At 41.3% G+C, this 17,686-nt stretch overlaps 1 protein-coding gene across 2 annotated transcripts in view; it reads left to right on the top strand.

Annotated features, from left to right (window-relative positions):
- ccdc92 (coiled-coil domain containing 92) overlaps positions 1-17,686 on the top strand; it is a 64,241-nt gene that overhangs the window by 40,039 nt on the left and 6,516 nt on the right. Inside the window, exon 1 of one of the 2 annotated variants that reach the window (XM_053871681.1) lies at positions 15,604-15,800. The exons of the other annotated variant lie outside the window; for it this stretch is intronic. The gene's annotated coding sequence lies outside the window, so the exon portion shown is untranslated. Of the gene's footprint in view, positions 1-15,603; positions 15,801-17,686 lie in introns of those variants that run through there. 2 annotated transcript variants of the gene reach the window in all.

Raw genomic sequence — 17,686 nt, 5'->3', positions numbered from 1 at the left:
CTAGTGACGTGTCAAACAAATAGTAATCTCTCATTAACTTATCGGCAATGAGGCAAACCGTTTTTGTGAAGAGCTTGTTTCACTCTCTTATTTCCTGTGATGGAGACCAAATGGTTTGGAATGGTTGGTGTTCAGCCATGTAAATGCCAGTGTTATACAGTTCCCTTCCATCCAAACTACTGCTGACTTCTGGGCCAACAGAGGTGGATTTTGTTAGAAGGTCAAGGCCCAATAATATGTGATATATGCGTACAATCACACTTCTTATTAAGGTGTGTTATCCATCTATTTATTAGTTTATTACTCTGTATTTCGGTTCTCTCTCTGTTGCCTTTAAACTGGGCAACCTGGACTCTGCAGATTGATTGAGCAGTTACTTCAGTCAGGCGATTATCTATTATCTCTATTATTTGCTACCTTTTAAAGACAAGACTTTGACATTGACACTTTGTAGCGTTGTGCGTTATGTACAGATTTAAGAACGTATTTTGGGCTTGTGATCGTCCCGTTTATGTGTGAAATGGTGGCCTTTCAACGTTGCAATGGATGTTGATATAGTGAGTTTCTTTCAGAGAACAGTTGAGTTGAGTATGATAGTATATAGATCTCACTTTCAAACACAGCTTCAATCCCAGTAAATACCACGTTTAATAGTCCACGTCTGACTTGAGGCTCATCCCCTCCCCCTGCAAGTAAAAAGAGCTCGCCCATCTAGCCCGTCTGGACTGTCACTTGTATTTTGGTGAGGCATGCCACTCTGAAAGAATATTATTTTTCATTGCCATGAAAACAAGAACAGCCCCAACACTCTCTGCTGGCTGCGCGGCCAAACCCTTTTTTTCCATGTCTAGCAGCAGCGTTCTGACCTCTGCCAGCAGCAATCAGCCTCAGTGACCTGTCAGGTGTGGGAACGTGTGTTTGCCAAGGCGCCGTCAAATTCTGGGCTGTAATTTGGGCCATAAAGATGCAGGTTTCTGAGCTGCTGTGCAGGAAGCTAGAGGAAGAATAATTCATACATGCTGCCAACTCACTCTGTCTCTCGTCCTCACTTCATCCTCCAGTTTCCTTCTTGTGAAGTGTCTACTTTCTCTCTTAAGTGAACTGTTTTACAATTATATCATGCTTGCCAACCATTGGAAGATTGGCAAGCACAAATATCCGCTCATGTATAGGTCTATATTAACTTTTAAATATTTCATATAGCAGTGATTTATGTATTTTCTGAGAGCTGCTGCAGAGCATGTTGTTTGTTAAGAACCAACTTGTGGAGCGACTCAGTGAGAGGAGACACCTAGTGGTTCAGTTCAGTTAATGAAAATACACATTTAGAGTTTAAATATTTAAATGTTTCGATTAAATCAGTAGTGACAAGTGAAAATACATGGTCCGATTACAGTTACACAAATAGTTTTTTAACAAAGTCTCTGATCCCCTCGCTGTTATTTACAGTTGGAAAAGTACATACAAAAATCCTCCTGTGGCTGCCTGACTTTTTCGCTGGACACTCCAATTTCCTCCCACAGATTTCATTGCTGGAATGGAAAGTGTACTGCGTTTTGCCTTTATGTCAAGTCTGGTAAAATATAAAGAGGGATCTTATCGTACTTTTGAGATTATTTAATATGTATTGATTTCCATTTAAAGGACAATTATTGGGCATATTTTTTTTTACTTTTGTTATTTTAGGTCATATAACTTTCCCAAACTCAAAACAAATTACTTTACTACTTGATGCACAACGAGTTTGTGCTTTGTGTACTGTGAGCAGTGCGTATTTTTACTGAGTCTCTCTCACGTTGTCCAAAAATGTCCTCGATAATGGTTTCAATGTGGTCAAGAGATTGATGTGGTGATGCTTTTTCAGTCCATCCTGATGACATTAGAAAGGTACTTTGATCTTGTCAGTTGTGGTCAGTTAATGGGCGCATGTACTGCGGTGTGTAATATATTTAAACAAAGAAGTAATGCACGTACAAGAGTCAGCATGGAGGCATCACTGCCAGCGTGCAGAACCATGGAAGTGGGTCAGCGCGAAGTCACACGGTGGCTGTAACACACATCATGCCAGCACCTGAACAAACATACACATGTGGGGGGGAACACCGAGGCGAGCTGGAGTGGAGTTCGAAACGTGCCCCCATTTTTACAACAAAAAATACTTTCCTTGTTTTGTGTCTGGGTGCAGCCAAAAATAACACAACATACAATGAACTGCATCTTGTAAATCGCTCATGTCTTGTGACTTCACTTGAGTTTTATCAGATTCAGAATCGGTGCAAACGATATTAATGATATACATATACATTTATATTTATATATATCTTAACTAATACAACATGCTATTACTGACAGATTATGGGAGTAATATGGTACAATGATCATACCTTTTACATCATTATTACTACTGTTGCTCACTATGGTTTGTTGTTTATTTGTTTTATTCTGGAATGCAGGTATCGAATGTTGATACTTAAACTTCATTTACTAATAAGCCGCGCTGGATTAAGTGTAATGAGACATGTTTTTAGTGACTGCTGTTCTCCTGTCTGACTCAGAGCAGACGTGGGCGAGCAAGAACTCCCGGCTGCGTCGCCGCCAAAACCACAGGGGCAATTTAGTTTATAGTTTTATTTGCATCCAGCAGTTTAAGTTTCCCATCTATAGCTCTTTATAGTTCAGGGGCCATAGTTTTGTGTGACTCAGCAGAGCAACGCTCCGCAGCCGCGAGTGTAGACGAGCTGATGCCCAAGAGCCTGTGTGGTTTGGTGAGTGAGTGAGTGTTCAGGCTCGTCTGGACGGGGTAGGGTGATATTTTATGTCAAATGTTTCTTCCCTCGCTGACACCTCTCACAGCGGTGAGCTTTTATAATGGCCAGTAAGTAGGTGAAGGTTATTTAATAACACACAATACCTGCTTGTGGTCAGGTTTATATCGCACAGTAAAGAAGTGTAATTACAGCGGAGCACACCACAAAAGTAACTGGAATTAACATCGGAAAATGAGTTTTACTATCCGTCAGTGTCTCCTTTCAAAACTTTCCAGCACAACAGATGATAAATCTTCAAAGAATAATAATGTTGTAAACATGGCACAATGGCATTTAATTGAATGTTCAATTCTGTAGTGTTAATGTGCAAATAATAAATGGCTTCTTACATAAGCTTGCTCACTCTGACCAGAAGAGCACCTTGAAATTCATCGTGTTGATGCCCCGTGCCAATGTGATGAGTCTTGACTGACCTGTTGGTGAGGTGACCCATCACTACTGTGTAGTTATAGATCTGTTATCTCGCAGTCATCCACCTGCCGCAGCAATAGATTTCCCACCATTCTGGCTGACAGGAATGACAAAACATGTCCCTGGAATTGTTGTATTTCTGTCTGTAATGCTATTTCACGACGAGTAGCGAGCGTCATTAGAATATCTACTGCAGGTGTCTGTCGCCGCCTCATATCTTTCATAGAAGAGACTGAGTCACTTCATATGAAAAACCCTTCCTGCTAGACATGGCTTTAATTCTTTATGAAGTGGATGCCTGCGTTCGACTCCCTCAAAGTGGGGGAACTTTGAAAAGGAAAAGGCCGTAAAGCTGTTTATTGGAGGACTTTATGACTGCTGAGTAAATGAAGGAATGTTTTTAATTAAAAGTACAGATGATTGTGTTGCCTCTACAATGTTGTGTATCCAAATGGAATCCACTTCATCCATTCACAACTGGACTTCATTAGAGGTCAGATGAAGACTAAAACCTCGACAATTGAACTTTTCCGGAGTTGTGACTTTAATTCCAGAGTAGTTTAGGTTAGCCATTTAAACAGGCTTCTTTAATGCAACGTAACGTCAAAGCAGCTTGAGTGAAGTCACCTGAACAAACACGAACAAACAGGTGGGTGACGTGCTTCTGCTTCCATTTTCGACTGGATGTTAAATAAATAAATGACTGGAGGGAGCAGATGAAATAATCCAGAGCTGCAGACTTTGAATGCAATGAAAACACAAATAGCACTATTTCTTCCCAGTGGGATTACAGTTTTGGCTCAAACGTACACACCTCAAAAATATGTTTTTACGCAACAGGAGGCTACTTTTGGAGAGGCTTGATCATAAATCGTAGTTCGCCCGGGAGTGTCTCCACAGGAGAGCCCGCTAAACCCATGGAAAGCAGAATTCCTTACTTGAGATATGTTGTGTGTTATTGGTGCATCTGAGCTTTTAATAAAGTATCAACCATTCTGGAGGAGATAATGGGCCGCACTGCTCTTTTATGGTGGTGTATTAGCTAATTCATTTATAACACAATCTGTCTCTCTGAGTTGTGTACTTTGGCCTTGTATTTTTAAGGTTTGTTTTGTTCTTGTTTCTCCTTTCTGATTTTATAAGCGGTGGCTCGGACCTTCTTGCGCTTTGAACACATGAAGCTAGGTTTAGTTTAATTCAAATAAGTGAGTCTGTATGTAGGTCACCCTGCAGGTGCCCCAGGATTCCCCGAAAAGAGCCGGAGGAGGTTCCTGGACAGAGGGAGTCAGAGGGCCTCTTTTACTACTGTTGTTCTACATTGACTGTAAGATGGTGTGTCACACGTGTACCGGTTCATTTGCGGACGATAATAAGTGAGTTGCGCTGCAGTAATGATGAGCTGCACGTCTGCAGATGTCTGCTCTCCACCTCACCTGGTTCAGAAACAGCTCCAGCGTGGGAAAGAGGACGGAAATGTGTTCCGATGAGTGAAACAGTTGCAGAGTCATTTGATGTTTTTGTATCACATTGACTTTTCTTTGAGAAGGAACAGCAAGGACCAGATAAGATGGCTGATGTAGACAAGTTTGGAGATAAGGCCGGTTCACACTGTCACGGTGCTGGATCTGGAACCAGTGCTTTACTGGCCTCTCAAAACCTTGGTGCTTTCTGCTGACATTCTGAAAGTATTTGTGGGATATATATATTAATCAAACATACAACAATTTTTAAAGCACTGAAGTTATCTGGTGTCTAACATGCGCACGTGAGTGTGCGCGTGCACTGGCTGATTTATGTCGAATATGACACGCTCACCGTTGATGATGTCGTGGCTTCGAAAACACGACCCAATTTTTGTAAGTTCCAGTTGTCAACTCGCAAAAGTTGTGCTGTAAGTTCAGAAGTCAGAACCATTTTTTCCCGTCCCTCCATAGTATAGCAGAACCAGCGCTGAAACCATGTGGGCCTGAGAGGCCCCAGATGGTTTGGGCACATAGATAGGAGAGACGTGTCAGACCAAGAGTGTTTCGAACGGAAGTACCGGGCAAAAGAAGGCGAGACGGAAATGAAGAGGATAGGTGAAGGAGGCTGACTGTGTTCTTCAGGCATTCATCCTCTTCCACTTGGATCATTTCATTAACAGACAGAACTGAAAGATAACCCACTTTACAGCTAACAGCGTTAATCATTTTTTGGAATGTGAAATATTATACGTTCATTAATCGTTGCAGTGCGTTTTGGGGACTTGTAGGAGTACACACTGTTCTGGTTACAGAAGAAATTATTTAACTTGTCATATGTTCAAGAATAATGTAAGCTGGAAGCATTGTCGCCAAAAACAAAGCCGCCTGCAAAAAAATAGGATTTATAGTCCACAAAAACAGACATCGAACTCTTAAGCGAGCTTTCCCTTAAAAGATTAAATGAATCATAATCCACTCTGTTTCTTGTATTTTGAGGCTGTGAACTGTCTTGCTGTTTGATGGTGAATTATTTCAGCGTAATCTCCTTTCACCATTCTTAATGTTTGAGCGGCAGCAGCATCGATCAAAGTGAAATGCAGCTCAACACACATGCCCAGTCTTTTCACTAAATCATTAGTGTAACACCAGCTTATTACATCAACTGCCCATCAGTCTTGACCAGGACTCAGTGACGGGTGGTTTGACTTTGTGGTTGCTGAGTTTACACCATCCATGTCACCTCTCTGCTGCCAGACTCTGTGGTTTCTGTTTATTTATGTGTGAAAACTGCTGCAGTGTAAGTGGACTGGGTTAGTGCCAGAAAACCTACTGAGCCATCTGAACCCCAAAACTTGAGGTGAATATAGAGATGTTTTCCTATGTGGGTTATAGATACTGTGATCTCTTCTAACCATCAATCTCACAGTAATCCAGTTCAGACTAAACAAATGTAATCTTTATATTCGTATTGGATAAAAGCGAAGGGTTTATTCGAGGACTTACAGCACTGTTGTGTGACGAGAAACTTTCTTTGCCACTTGAACAACACTGGAACATTCTTTCGTGGCCATGATAAATATTTGGGGGAAAAGGAAAATGAGAGAAGTCTGAGACATAAACACATGTAGACGAGCTAACAGGCGCAGCAGGACCGACTGCCAGCGGGAGATGTGGCTTCTAGGAATTAACAACTGCTCACACAAACAGACACGCACATACAGTTGATGTAATCAAGATTTATTTCTTACCTTTCCTCCACAACGGAGCATTGAGACAGGCATGTTCGGGGATAAAGTTATGACGGCCGCAAGGAAGGAAAATGAGTAAAAGATGTCTTAAATTTTAGTTTCTGGAACAGAACAGTTTTCTGTTCTCTTTTTGCTTTTTTTTACTTTTGCTTTTGGCAAAATGCCCCGGGGTTATCTGAGCTCCCACTGTCTAGTGCACGGTGAGCTTGAAAGCTCCATTAGGTTTCTTATGTCTAATATTCTTCACATTTCATGTTGATCTTTTATGTCACCTTGTCCTGTCTGAGGCGCTATCTGCCGTTTTTTAAGATGTCACTCGCTGGTTCCTGTTAAGCTTTTGTGTATTGCAAATGATCTAATGCTTTAAGTCTCTTGGGTTGTTGTAATTCATTCAGAGAGGATAAAATAATGTCTCTCCTACTGATTTAATGCAAGGAAAGCGATGAAAAAGCAGGACACATGCTTGCCTGAAGGGTCATCTTCCTCCTCTCATCTCTGAATTCACTCAGCTGCACTGTTTTTGTAGAAAGAGCTGCTCTGATCTGTGTAGAGAGCCAAAACAATTCTTTCTTTTTGTCCAAATGTTTTTAGCCAGCATATCTTTATTAGAGTCGGGGTCTGCGGGACGGGTTGGTCTCTCCCTCGCACACAGAATTTAAAACCTTAAAAGACATTTTGGCTTTAAAGCAGACTCTGGTTTGAATGGAAACAAATGGAGAACATCTTCTAGAGCACCATGTTCTCCTCATTTCATGCTGCTCTCTGTTCAACCTTGATCCTATTTAGCTGATTAAGCACCAATGTCACCCTGCTGTTAGTAATTTGGGACACTGCTCCGAGTCAACGCCAAGAGGTAGTGGATGTAAACAAGGACGAAAACTGCTTCCAGGAACCTTCTATATGCCAACAGTTTATGATTAAACAGGGGGGGGAGTTTTTCCTAAGGGAATATGAATGTTAGGTTGCATAACTCACTGGAATGGAAAGGTTGTTTGCCTGACAAGCACAAACGTGTCTCTTATTGAAACTGTTGATTATTGAGTTTAGACGCGCGCCAGCTGCTCCTGTTCCATGGAAATCCTGTACCATTGAAGTGTAGACGCAGGTCCAGTCGGCTCCTATTTTTGGATCAGCTGAATCAGCTGATTTGAATGAAGATCAGGTTCAATGTCAGTCAATAACTTTGGCGTGAAATAAAGAGCAGCCTTTTTAGTTATAGGGTGCTGATTCAAAGAGCGCGTCTGTGAGGACGATGGAATGATCTTCATCCTTGGCCCTGCAGAGCTCCTTAGTTTTGGATCAATGATTAAGAATAACCCACATTGAAAGTGAATCATTTACCAAGTGAAAGCAGTCCACATACCAAAGCAGATGTGGCCTAGAAGTAGTTAAAAGCTAAAAGGCTAAAGTGCTTTTGTTTGTGTAATGATCAATCATGTTAAGCACATGTTAACTCTCACTATTGTGTAGTAACTGTTTTCAAGTTTACACTGAACACTCACAAAATGAAACAAGGAGATCCAAGATAAGCCAGAAGTGTTAGTCATTCACCAAACAAATCTCTGGTCAAACAATATTCACATTAATTGAACTACTGGGAATTTATTATTATTAATTTTTGGATGCCACACGACAGTAAATACAGCATTTTCACTTGTGCATCTCTCTAAAGTTGGGCTGTTGTTCCCTGTCAAAGGGGCTTAAATTGCACTGGTATTTTGTAGAGCAGATGCTCACTCTATGTAGATAAAATGTATGCCACTCTTATTCTTATTGTTCTTAAACATTTGGGCAAAATTTGGTGAGAAAAAGATGGTAACCGGTTTCTTATGAATTCAAGTACAGGTAGTGCTTATGCTTTGCGGGTCCATCAGTATAAGTTCCTGGTGCTATATGTATAGATCCAACTCTACACGAATGCAAATGCTACCCATACATTCATATACAGTAGTTGTCACAATCTCTGGTTTTGAGACTGTCATTTACTGTGATTTTTGATTGAGAATGTTCATCACGTACATGATTTAATTTGATCCAATGTTATGGTAGTCTGTAAATAAGAGAGACAGAGACAAACGATATATAAGCAATTATTGGAGCTGCTGTAAATCTGCAGCCACATTGATCATTGGTGAAGGACTGAGGAGCGCAGCGAAGTCACCGGGGACCAAGTGGGAAAGAGTCCTAATCCTGGCTTTCCTGTGCTGACTGGACTCTCAGAGCTGAGCGGGTGTTGAGTTTCAGTGAGAGCAGCTGGACCAGGGTGTTCTGTGCGTGTCTTTGACCAGGACTGAAAACCGATAGTCTTGTCCATCCATGAGCTCTGAAGGAACCAAACTTCTCTGTCTGCCGAATACACTGGTGGCACTTCACACAAAGAATGGATCCCTCATTTCTGTAAAAGTTTGGCGAGTGTAGATCAGATGCTTGAAGGAGGAATAAATCTGCTCCGCCGCAGCGATAGATTTACACCCACCCCCACAGAGGCAGTTGTCAGGTTTAGGAAGAGGCCTGACAATGTGATGATTGTGTCTTGTCATTATTTAGAATGATCTCCTCTTCCTCAGCGTGAGAAGACCTTGAGTGTTAAAAAGATCCTGTGTGCTTGGCCACACAAGCAGTGGAAAATAGCACTGAAGTGGCTTTAGCTTGGCCCAGCAGCTCTGTTTTATTTGGAGTTCAAGACTAAAAGATGAGCAGCCCAGCTTGACTGGACCAGGACCAGGCACTAAAATCCATATGCGGGACTGATAAACAGCACAGCGAGTTTATTTACAGCGGCGGAGCCTTCAGCAGCCAGCACAGCTCGACGTGGATGTTTCACGTGACTGTGTGAAATCAAGCTGTGAAACAGTTTAAAACATCGTCCTGATATATAGTTTGGTTGTTGCAAATATTCCAATGTCAATGAAACAACCAGTGAATTCACTGGAAAATATGCCGTCTTGACATTGGATTTGAATTACTTTTGTGAGACAGCTGATCCCATTTTCAGCTTCAATTTGAGCCTTTTCCATGTATATATTTGGAGGCTACCGGTAATTCATCCTTGCACAGATTTAGTGAAGTCCAGTAAAATCCCTGTTGGGAGACTAAATGAATCTCCCTAAAATGACAACGGGGATGAAACATTCAGCCATATATATATAGCGCCAGATGTATCAGTCACCTCATGATGTCAAGTTTATCCTCGCAGTGAGCCACATTTTAAATGAGGTGTGGATCGTTTTTTAACCGTTGTTTTATGATAGATTTTATTTTATGATTTTATTATAATAAATGTGCATTTTTTATATGTTACAAATGTGGTCTTGGTTCCCCCCTCACTGGCAGTCGCTCGGTGAACCAAATTTACAAAATGTACTCTACTTTAAGCATAAATAACTGGTTAATGCCTAAATATATTAATTGTCCTCCTACAGCACGGAATCCACTGTAGGATTATACTGGTAGTAAAGCACAACAGCCTGCTGCAGGACACAGCTTGAACACCCACCATATTTACTTGCACAAAATAGTCGTCCTAATTTTGATGCAGGGTAGCGAATTACTGTATTGACAAATGTCTCCTCCATTACAATAGGAGGCAGGTGACCAGAGTTCACATTCAAGTCATCCTAACATAAGTCATGATGATCTCGCATCATTGATCTACTGGCTTCTAGATTGAAATAACTGACTGCGTGTCTGAATCCTTCGATTAAGTTATGGCCGAAATTAGATCTTTGTTTTGGATTATTTAGAATTACATTTCATATTTGGAATATTCGTTGTTGTGTAGTTTGACTCAGAGTAACAGTAACTTGGATTCAGAGTAAGTAATTTGGATTTGCTTGTTTTCTTTTTATTGCAAAAGTTGTCGTACAGTAAACCAATACTACAGTAGCTAACCATACTATGCCGTCTGAAATGAGGGATGCATGCATTTTAAAATTGGGACTCATAGTCGGGTTTTCTCAGCTGCCATGTGAACATGGTCTCTGCAGTCCAGTCAAGTTCCAATTTCCTCCTGGATCGGAGGCGTGCCGTAGATGGACCCTGCTTACTTGGCTTGAAATAGGGCCACAAACATATTTATTTTTTAAGTCAAACCATCAGAAGCTATGAGTCAACTTTGTAATCAACATCACTTTGTAATAATACATACATTTATGTGCAGCATTCATGAAGCATTTACACGAAAAAGTAAAGAAAAAAACATGACGTACAGTTTGATGAACACATCGGAGGCAGTTTTTGAAGTTTCATTTAAATAATTGAAATACACAGTGAATTCAAAAGACAAAAGGAATAAGAAGCCATCCTAAAATGATGTCTCTGCAAAATTTATAATTGCTCCCACGTAAAAAAAAATGCCAACATCAATCAACTGTGGTTTCTCTTCCACTGAGCCTACACAAATGCTTGTTTAAAAACTCAATACTCGACATCAGATACGTCAGGAGACACCAGCCGCTTATACTTGTGGCTGTTGTTATAGAGAGTTTCATGACTTGGATTCGACACACACAGAACTAAACTTCATTGGCTGCCGTTCTTGTTTTTAAACACAACTGTTTAAAGTTCCCTCATTTCACATCCCAGCCGTGGCTTGAAGATGGATAAATGTGGGGAAGTGAAAAGCCCAAGTAAGCGGAATTCCAATCCGTATTGTGTCTAGACCAGAGTAGCAATGTTTCCTTTGAAAACAGGGGAAAATATGGCCGGTCTTGGATTTCTCTGGAAAAACTGAGAATCTGTGCTGTATCTCAGAGCCGTCATTATTCCGAGGTGGTCGAAATGAGAGAGTTTTATGGCTGATCTTATAGAAGAAAGGGTTCAACTGCTTCTCTGGAAACACTTTGGCTTATCTCATCGAACTCAATTTTAATGGATAACTAGGCCCTATGTCCGTTTTATCTGCCAGGTGATGGCTCACTGCCATACCTTCGCTGAAGGAATGAGCTGTGTCTTTAATATTCTTCCTTGGTTGTCGAATACATTCAAGTGCAGAATAGAATTTGGACTGATCCAGTAAAACCTCCTCTGAAACACTGGAGTCAAGTGTCTGTACATTGACTGGTCTCCTTCCAGCTGCAGTTTCTGTGCGGCCACGTCGACTTCAGGCCACTTCAAAGTTTGTTATTAGAGCTCCATTAACCGCTGGTAATTAAAGTGTCACCATAAGTGGCGTCAGGCTCGCTGCTCTCCCTGGACTGTAAAAAATACAAGCAGAAAAAGTTCCACAGGAGGCATAGTTTCCTGCAGTCTGCTCTCATTACTCCAGTAACGCCAGAGAGGTTTGGCAGCGGCGAGGTTCCATCTTAGAGCTTTCCATCAGAGTCTGGTTTGACCTGTTGGCTAATGTTTCCCTTTTGTGTCCACCTGTGCTGTCAGCTCCTAAATGTCTCATGGATTAGTTGGCAAAATGACAACCGTGTCTGAGTGACTGCTGTTGAAATTCCCTTCACTTTAGGGCCCATTTATTCATCATCAAGTCGTTTTTGCTTTATAACCCAATCAACTTCAAATACATTTTCATTTTAGACCAGAAATAGAAATTGTGTAGAACACAAGATCCCCCCCAAACCATGATAGCGGTTTTGTATAACACTTAGGGCTGTGTATTACGATACAATGCAGGAGTTGTGATATGGTACATTGCAATATATTAACAAGGGTCAGGAAAATCAGATAATGCAGGACAAGAATATCTGCATGAAAATGACTTTATTGTCATGACGTCAGTCCAGTTACTTTCAGTAAAAATTTCAGTCCAGCAGATGAATGAATCGCTCCCTTCATCAACAACATATAAAACAATATATAATACGAAATAACTCCACACAAAAAGGAAACATTATTATTGTTAAACAAGTCACAAATGCAGCAGCAAATCCATATATTTATGCATTAAATATTGATATACTGTAGCGAATTAAAATCTAGCGAATATCACACAATCAAATATTGCAAGAATATTGATACAATATCGCATTGTTTGATCAAATCTATGTTTTCTTATTCACCTAACTTCATAACTGTGGTGTCCAACAGCGATTAGATTTCGCAAAATATTTGCTCAAACTTCAGCTTATGGTTACGTATGTCTAGTCAAGCCAAACATCTTGTTGAACTCTGTCAGTGTCTCAATGGCGTGGTCTGCATGTGTTTGGATGTTTATTACTTTGTACCACCAGATACACTTCTGGCCTGCACCAACATTATTTGTGGCACCCCACACAATTCCGTATTGTCTATTATTAATGGTCAGAAAACAACACTCCCTTAATGCACCCACACCTGAGGAGTTGTGGAGCTCAACGATCTCAATTTCTCAGCATGAATCTAAATGACTTGCCTTAGTGTTAATGTACTTATACAGCTCTACATCCAATCCAGTCTTGCTTCTTTACATATTTGACAAATGTTTTTGTCATTATTCTGTCAGTAAGGTGATTTGAAGTTGTCCAACAGTTGACCAATTCAGTTGAATGATTATCACTTTATTTGGAGAGAAAATTACAAGCATTTCTTGGAAGCCTTAATACGAGGTTTCTTTAACGCTCAGCTCTGCCAACCTCAATATAATAACGGTGAGACTGTTACAACCCGAGAAGTGTTGTTCTTGGCAGCCTGTGCCGGTGGGCACTGTGCTGCTGTGTGCTTGGTTTCATTTGTAATTCCCTCTATTTGACAAGGAGCTGTTTCTTCTGACCCAAATCTCACTGGTGCACCACTGTGGCACTTACAGGAAATACATAAACTGCCTTTCTGATACTAGCTGATGCATGACAGATGTCCTGATGTGCAATAAAACTGTACCTTTTCCGGATTGCGTTCAGCGTTTTCACGTATATGAGGAATGCACTTCCTCACCTTGATCATAAAACTCCTGCCTATCAGATGGCAAACATGGATGTCAGCAAATCATGAGGACATTTATGAGGCTGGCTATGGTGCACGAGAGTTCTCAACTTAATGGTGGCAGACTTGGAGGTCACACACTGTGGGAATGGTGCTTACTATCCTGTTGTTGTCACTGGATCGTTCTGTACTCTGGTGCTTGCTTAGTTCTAGGGTCATCATCCACCACTTTTTGTCGGTGTGACACCCTTGCAAGATAACATCCTCCACTAACCACCTTCTGCCTGTAGAAGCAACATCTCTGCACCACATGGCCATTAATGTGGGTGCTAGCATTTGTAAAAGTAATGAAAATCGTAGCAGTAGTAGTAGATGATGGAATTATGTTATACATACATCTTCAGTTAACCAGCGCTTAGTCCTCTTCAGGGATGCAGGGAATGCTGGAGCCCATCCCACTGGTCAATGGACGAGAGGCAGAAATACACCCTGCACGAGAGTCCTTGGTAGGGCACACATACGCGCACAAGATTGTGTTTTTGGACTGTGGGAGGAAACCTGAGTACATGCAAACTCCATGCAGAAAGGCCACCAGTCCGATTGTATTTGTAGTAATTGTTATAGTATTAGTAGAACTAGTAGTGGCAATAATAACACTGCTGGTTGTCACAACTGCACTTATATTTGCTGAGGTTTTGCTAACCATTGTTGGTAATGATAGCATTGTTATAGTTATAGCACTATAGATTGTAGTTATAGCAATAGTAATTGATAATATATATATAAATTAATAGTGGTATTTGTAGTAGCAGCACCATCCATAGAAGTGGTAGTTGTTGATGGACTAATGGTGGCATTATCAGTAATTGTAGTAGCAGTAGCAGCATTAGTTTTTTGTCATTTTTGTAGCAGGGATGCTCCGATCGATCGGTTACCAATCGTGATCGGTATCGGTGATCAGTGGTGATCGGCACTCTGGCTGATCGGTACCGGTTATCCGCAGCAAAACCCCTGATCGGAGCATCCTTAGCTTGTAGTAATAAGTAGATGTCATGGAAGTGATATTATTTACTAGTGACATCACTAGTTATGGTAGTACAGTGGTGGTTGTGGTCGTGGAAGTAGTAGTTATAGTTGTTGTAATGGTGGTACTAGTTGTAATACCAGTGTAATATTAAGAGTAGTGCTGTTAGTTGTGATACTGAATAGTAGTTATATGAGGGGTATCGGTAGAATCAGCAGCAACTGTAGTCATTGAGAGGTTTGTGGAGTTTGTTACCCAAATAGTGCTGATAATTGTTGTTGAGTAATGCCCCATTACTTTGCTATTACTCACCAAACCTAGATGTGACTAAACGTATACAAAATTATGTTTGTGGTTCAAGACCCAACAAATATGTTTGGCCCTTGTATACAGTGATCCAGTCGTCAAGCCTCAGTACCAACCCGTAAATGTTAAAAACTATGAAGAGATCCACTTCTCATGTTACTGAAAGAAGAACGTTCCTCCTCACCTGGTTGATGCCTGCAGGCTGCTGGGAAGCCTGCCAGCTGCACTAAAAATTAAAATACAGGAATTTAATCTCCACCGCAAACTGGCAAAAGGCAGGAAGAGATCATTGACTGTTTCCAATAAAATAACATTCCAGCAGTGGGGGATAGTAACACCGTTCAGCAGTTGTTTTCTTTTTCCCTTGTGCGACTTCATTTTGGGGATTAAAACAGATTTCTTGGTTTGCAGTAAGTATCATTTTACCCAGTAGCTGTGCCTCTGAGGAATTTCTCAGGCCAGAAGTAATTAACAGGGGTATTTTTGGTCGGTATAAAAAGGCTACTGTAGAGTCTGATCTCATATTTGTGTTAGGTGAAACACCCAAAATAATAGTTTCCAATAGGGAATATAGCCAGAATATTGACATATTGTTTACTGTGACAACCTCCTCTGGATTGACCTCCTTCTTCTCCTGAAAATTTAGATACCACTTTATTCAGTGTGACATAATCAGAATCCAAAGTGTCATATTTCAGCGTAATAGTTCTTTTTGAAGATACAGATGTTGAAAATCTAATTGCATACATTGCATTCTCAGATTCTACCAGCAGATGGCGGTAATAGCTCAGCACAAGGTCTGTTGCTATAGCAATGACGCTCGCCGCAGTTAACTTAAACTCGCTGTTAAAAATAACCGTTGATTCGGTTGCCATCTTTTCTGACATTCCATGTGAGGTTGCAAATTGAATCGTGTGAGAAATGTCTTGATAATAAATGATAAGAGAGGTGTTTAAGTGCGAGTACTTCCCATGATGCACCGCTTTATTTTGCCCAGTTTCTCCGGGAGACGAGAGGAACCTGACACAGCCGCCCTCCTCTCACCCTCCCCGGCGAGCCCCGACAGATATGCCCGGCCAAATTGACCGCTGCTAGCTCAGCCACTGGGGCTACTTTATCTAGTATTAGTTTTTATTTCTAGCACTTATCAACAGCTGTGTGCTTGAGCGACACGGTGAGTCCTTTGTATTGCTTTGTTGTGTGTTAGCTTCCGGCTAGTGTAGATGCGGCTCTTCCTGTGCGTCGCTTTTTTGTCATAATGAACCTAGTTACTTACATTGACAGTTTTACATCTTATTGTTATTTTGAATCTATTCAGATATGTTCATAAATTTTATAGTTTGCCGGTTGTCTTCCTTCCTTAAAATCAATTTGACGGCTTCCTAGTGCACTATTTCCTGCGTGTAATTTTCCCGAATACGGGAGAAAAGCGGTGTTATAAGCGTGTTTTGTTTTGCTTTATAATAAATCATCTGTGTTTTTAATAAAGCCGTGATAGAGTGTTGTCGCGCAGCTGTGGAGGGGGGTTTGGCGTGTGACGTTTATAATGAATGAGGCTTTTTTTCTAATCCACAAACGGAGAGAACAGAAACGGAACACGACTCTGGTATTATAGGCGGCCATTCAAGTCACTAGTTTTGTTTTGAAGACGTCAGATATGGCTTCTTGTGGTGAAACCCTTCAGTGTCTTGGACGTCGACTCGCTGTAGGACAGGCTGATGGCCTGCGTCTGCCCGCGTCAGCTTTTGACGTAACGATTAAAAATCCCGATTTCTAGCTTTTAAGTGAATGAAAGCGGTCATATAGGAGTGTTGTTAGTGTGATCTGGTCTCGTGTGTTGCTGTCACGTCCTGCTGTGTTGACTAAAAAGACGCCTGTTCGGGTGCTGTCCGCAATGCAGGTGCTGAAACTGAAGTGCGCTGGAAACTATCGAGCGTCTCCTGTGACTCTTATGAAGCTTTCTGCCCTACTTCTACTCCTTTTTTCCGTGATTCACTTGTCTCCGTATGTAAATATGTTTCAACTGAAACAGGCGATCACCAAATGCTGCAGGACGCAGAGCCGCTCTGCATGGAACTAATTGCATTTGGTTTCGACCAGATTTCTCTTCTGTCATTAAGATGTGGAACTGTGGGGCTCGTCTTACAGACGATGTCTACTGTTTCATGCTGCTGCAGTTCATCGATTATTTATGATGTCTGTGTGGGGAAGTGTTCTGCGTGAAGAAAAATGGAAATGTTCTGGGATGTTGCACTGATTTAAAATAATTCCTCTACTATTTTACGTCAATTATTTGATGGATACAGTGCTTTACCTCCAGTTTCTCATGTGAATCGGGCTATAGATTTGGCTGAGGTCATGGCATTGCTGGTGGAAAGCTATTCTTGGAAGCAATTGGGATGAGAGAGCTGTTACATTGCTCAAGGTTTCCCAGAAGGACTTCAGATTACTCATCAATAATGGATTTAGTTCAGCTTTCATTGCAAAGCCTCGACTTATTTGTGTTTCTGTCCTTCTATTTTTCAAACAGCAGTGGAAGAAAACCCTTCAGAAAACTACAAGGAGCGGTAAATCCAAAGTATTTTGGGACATGCATTATTAACAAGAGTGAGCTGATGATGTAACAGTGAGCGGCTGAGGGATGTTTTATTGAGGCTCACTAGTGCAAGCAGAGGGGGGTTCGCTCTGCGCTCAGGCAGAATTTTACTGGGATCAATTTGCTCTCAAGTCTCAGCGCTGCGTGGTTGTCTGCCAATAGATGCAGAGGTTGGAGCTGAGTGATTGCTCGTGAGGTTGTGCAGACAAGGTCGTTCATAGCTGGAGCAAGGTGTGGCAAAGCAGTGCTGTCAGCACAACCTGTCATTCCTCCACACCGTGGCCATGTGTAGCTGTTGTTAAACCTTCAAGTTATGAAACGTTAAACCGTGTGAACTGATCAGAGGCAGGAGTAGCCATTCATTTCAAGTTATTAGTCTGCCACTGAGAGCTGGTCTGTGAAGCAGAAACCTTGGGAGAACCAGAATCACACCACGAGGGGATGTCGGAAATTCGAAAAATGTG

The sequence above is a fragment of the Synchiropus splendidus genome, chromosome 7 (assembly GCF_027744825.2).
Source record: "Synchiropus splendidus isolate RoL2022-P1 chromosome 7, RoL_Sspl_1.0, whole genome shotgun sequence".
Classification (NCBI taxonomy): domain Eukaryota; kingdom Metazoa; phylum Chordata; class Actinopteri; order Syngnathiformes; family Callionymidae; genus Synchiropus; species Synchiropus splendidus.
The sequence above is the reverse complement of the archived record's forward strand: the minus strand, read 5'-3'. Positions and strand labels throughout refer to the sequence as shown.